We start from the raw sequence: 4,422 nt of genomic DNA on the forward strand, positions 1-4,422 counted from the left end.
GGGGGTGTCAGGCGTACCTTATATTAAAATAGCTTTTTCCCCATAAAAGACTGGTTGTCATAGTTCTGATGAAAATTAATTGATAGAAGCCATCCTTTCAATCTAAAGCAACCGCTTCGCTGTCGAGCGCTTCCCCGCAGCCTGCCAGCGAGGAGACTATCGGAGATGCTCCCTTTGACTTAGCCGGAGTGAGATACAGATATTTGGGTAAATAAGCAAATAGGAAAACGATGTTCTTAAACGTATTTGAGAAGGGAAGACAAGAGGCTCAAGCTGTCTCTGCCGTGCTCGGAAAGGCTATTTTCGAACATCAGACGGCTGCGTTTCTTATCAGCTGATATCGTTCTTGCCTCTGATGTGTTTAAACTTCATAAAGTTGCTTTCAAAGAAGTATATTTATTACAGCTACAAAATGCTGCTTGCAGCCTAATGTCGTAAAGCAGCGATGATCATCATGTTTAGCTCTGACTAGAATGAATGAATTGGGATCTGTAGCTGCTGGCAACCTTGTCCTTCATTTCCAAATAAGTCTTTTTTTTTTTTTTTTTTTTTTCGAGAGGGTTGATTGAAATAAAAACACGTGTTTATGTTTTTCCATTTCTTAACTCCAAATTACGCCTAACGAAAGGATATAGTTTGATTTGTCATTTGTGTTTAGGCTATGCCGATGTAGAAAAGTAAACAGGAGCCTAAGTCACTTGATTTGTTTTCTGTAAGCAAATAACACTCAAAAGCATAGCTGTAATTTACAATGAATTAAAATTGATTCTTTTCATCAGGCAAGAAAATAGAGAAATGTGAGGTCGTTAATTATTGAGGGAGGCGCTTCTCATTAAAGCGAACAATGTTACAATGCAGCACTGACGAGCGGGAATGTGAATAACAATATCCGATATTTCAGCGCTGCTATCTGGAAATACCAAAAAAGCAGCGCGAACAAGCCAGGCAACCAAAAGTTACATTTGATAAACGCTGGGAGCGTGTGCTAAGTGTAAAAAGCAATTACATTGCTCTGCATACAGCAGTCCCCTTAACTGGATGGATGCTCAATAAATACATAAATAAAATATCAAATTACAAACCTGATCAGCCATTTACGCCAAGCCACCCCGCTGACTTGAGCAGTTTAACCTTATTTTATCGTGTTTCTTGCTCCAAATATAATTATTCTGGTAAAAGAAGGTTCTGTTCCTAAATCAGAGCAGAATTGGTTAAATACACTTGTTTATATTACAGCCTCATTCAATCAGGGCTTGAGTTTAGCTAGGAGGGGAGGGAGAGAGCTCAGGGGGCTGGAAAGTTCTCTACCCTTTTTTCCCAGGGTCACAGCATTGGAGAATTAGGGTTATATTGCCTTCCGAGGCGGCCCGCCCCGATCCCGCAGCCCTTACTCAGGCGGGTCGGGCAGCCTGGGCAGGAGGCGGGGGACGGCGGCCCCAGCCGGGACCCCGGGATCGGGCCCGCTGAGCGCCTCGCGGAAGGGAAGGAGAGGGAAGTGAGGGGGGAGATGATCTCCCGGTGCCAAGCCCCTTGGCAGGCGCTCCTGTACGAAATTCAATCTCTATTTTTTATGAGAAGTAAACTGTCTAAATAAATTTTATTAGGGGCAACCAATATATTTTCTGGTAGTTCCCTTTGTTCCAGTTCTACGTGTGTGTAACAATCTAAAACCTATTTATTGAGGAAAAATCACTGGATCCGTCATAGAAAATCCTTTTACTTTGCTCTGAAGTGATTTCTGAAGACACTCTCGTCACTCTGAAGATTTTAGGCCATTGTGCTAAAGCCTTTCCTTGTTAGGAACTTCAGTTCCTATGATCATGTGGGGAATACCGTAAATTATAACAGGGAATGGACTTGACTGGCAGTTTTCTGGCTACGCTGGGAAAATAGAAAGATGACGGGGAATAAAATCCTTGTAAATACATCTCCAACGCTGCCCAGGTGAATTCAGGCACTTGACAAAACAAGAGTGTGCGGAAGCGGAATGTGATTAGAGTATTTTACATATACCCCATTGTCATTTTCTTTCTGACATGCTTAAGTGTCAGCCCTGGTCGCTCTTTTCCCTCCTGCAGACTTCCTTCTCCGATTTCCCCCCTTCCCTTAAGACGATTGTGCTCTGAAGTCTTGGAAGAAATGATTTAGTTTGTTTATACTGCTATAAAAATCAAGAGCAATAGAAAAGTCATAAAATGAAGCGCGCTATCAATCACACTGCAACATTGTTATTCAGCAGTTACTAACAGAGATTGATAATCCTTTGATTTCATCCCATTGTTATTACTCTGATGTGTCTGCACATTAACTATTACACATTTATTTATCGACCTGAAACACACAACAACACGGAATAGATACACACGCACGCCGTGCGACTGCCCGCAACGCGCTCCGCAGAAGCAGGCTGCACGCACCTGCACTGCCCGGCTCTTTCTGCCGACAGCGGCAGCTAAAAACGGAGCCCCCGACGGCCCCCGGTCGAGCCCGGACCGCTCGCCTGACTCCGCCGCGGACTCGCGGCGCCCGCGCCCCGGTAGGGCCAGAACCGCCGCAGTGGAAAAAGGCCGCGCATCGCGGGGGACCCGCCGGCAGCTGGAAGCCTCCCCGCCGGGCGGGCGCCCGTCCCGGCCACGCACCGCTCCGGCGATGGCTTCGCGGGCTCCGCTCCGCAGGTTCCGGGACCCGACAGTGGGCTGGGAGGGCGGCTTTCGGGAATTTTCATCGCCGGGGCTTCCCCTCCTCCGCCGGAGCTGCACGGAGACAATAATTTTCAAAGAAAAAAAAAAAAAAAAAAAAAAGAAAAGAAAAAGAAATAAGCCATCGCCGCCGCCCCCCCCACCCCGTATAACCGAAAAAAAAAAATAAATAAAAAAGAACAAAAATCCCGAAACTCCCACCCCACCTCCACCTTTCTATCTCTGTCTCTCCAGCTAAATTGTGGCCCGGCTCTGGGTCTCTCTCTCCCTGCTCTTAGCTGCCGTTCCCGGGCAGCCAGGTTCATTGCGACAGCCCGGTATCTCGAAAGCTGAATTGAATCAATGTAGCCAAAGATCTGAGCAGGGAGGAGGGAAGAAAAAACAAAAGTCCAAATGAAAAAAAAAAAAGGCAGCAAAAATGCCCTAGAGATCGGTCGGCCGGTTCCTTTGTCTCCTTGTTCAGTCGCTGCCGAAACCCTGCACATCTGAGCTGCAAACAAAACCACTCTTGCATCTGTTCGCATGCAGTATTTACAATGTTTTGTGTAAGTCAATTGGACGGCGGAAAAAAAGGCTATTGGCGCTGTATTATTTAACACAGACTTCACTGGGCTCCCTTTTTGGTGGAAGCTTTATTTGCACTAAATGAATAATCTTAATTGCATCACTTTTGAATTAAAAATCAATGTTAATCAAGTTGGAAGTAGTAAATATCAGTTTTCATTGTGTCTGGGAAGAGGGTATATTTCTTGTTTTGCAAATAAAAATACAAGTCAAATAACTTTAAAAGGGCATTATGTTCTGCTACAAATACAATTGAAACGGATTGTTTAGGAGCGGATCAGAAATGGTACAGAATTTTGCACTTAATTTCCTCAGTTATCATTTACAATAAGAACCTCTTGGCTTGACAGCCAAGTCTAAACAGTAGTAAATTAGTACAAATTTATACTGATTTTACTCTAATAATCGTAATAAAAGCTTATAGATTTGGCACTAATTACATAAATGCCTAATGATCTTGAAAATTACTCTGGTTAGAAATATATTACTAATCTAAACTTTGTTGTTGGCTGGCTTTGAAAAATCAGAACATTAGAAATGGTTCGCTTCACTTGTGCAAAGCACTTTAAATTGTTCAAGTAGTTTAACATATTCAAGAGGAAAATAAAAAGCATTTAACTTTATTTACTGCTTTAAATTGAGTTTGCAGGCGAGCCGAACTTGGAAACTTTAACCGAAAAAAGAGGCTTACGGGCTCTCACATCTCGGCCGGGAGGGCAGCGCTCCCCGAGCTGCTGGGACGCGCGGTGTTTGGTTCCCTTTAGACCGAGCTGCCGTGTGCTTGTGCGCTGAGCACAAGGGGAAGGGGCTGGCGTGGAGCCCCGGGGGGCCAAGGGGCCCCGGCGCTGCCCGGGTAGCTCGGGGGGCGCTCGCCGAAGTTTCTCTTCCCTCGCCGCCCCGCAGCCATCGGGACCAGGCGGCCGAGGGACGGGTCCTGCCCGCCGCCCCCGCCGCCCCCCCAGTCCTCGCCGCGACCCCACGGGCGATCGTGGCTATCGCTGCCCGCCCGGCCGCCCGTGCCCACCCGCTTGCATAACCCCCGGGACACCCCCGGGAGCCAGACCTGGTCGGGGCAGAGGGTGCGCTCCTAGGAGGCATTAAAGAAAAAAGAAAAGAGAGGGGAAAAAAAAGACAATCTACATTAAAAAAAAAAAAAAAA

This window comes from Oxyura jamaicensis, chromosome Z (assembly GCF_011077185.1).
Source record: "Oxyura jamaicensis isolate SHBP4307 breed ruddy duck chromosome Z, BPBGC_Ojam_1.0, whole genome shotgun sequence".
NCBI classification, from domain to species: domain Eukaryota; kingdom Metazoa; phylum Chordata; class Aves; order Anseriformes; family Anatidae; genus Oxyura; species Oxyura jamaicensis.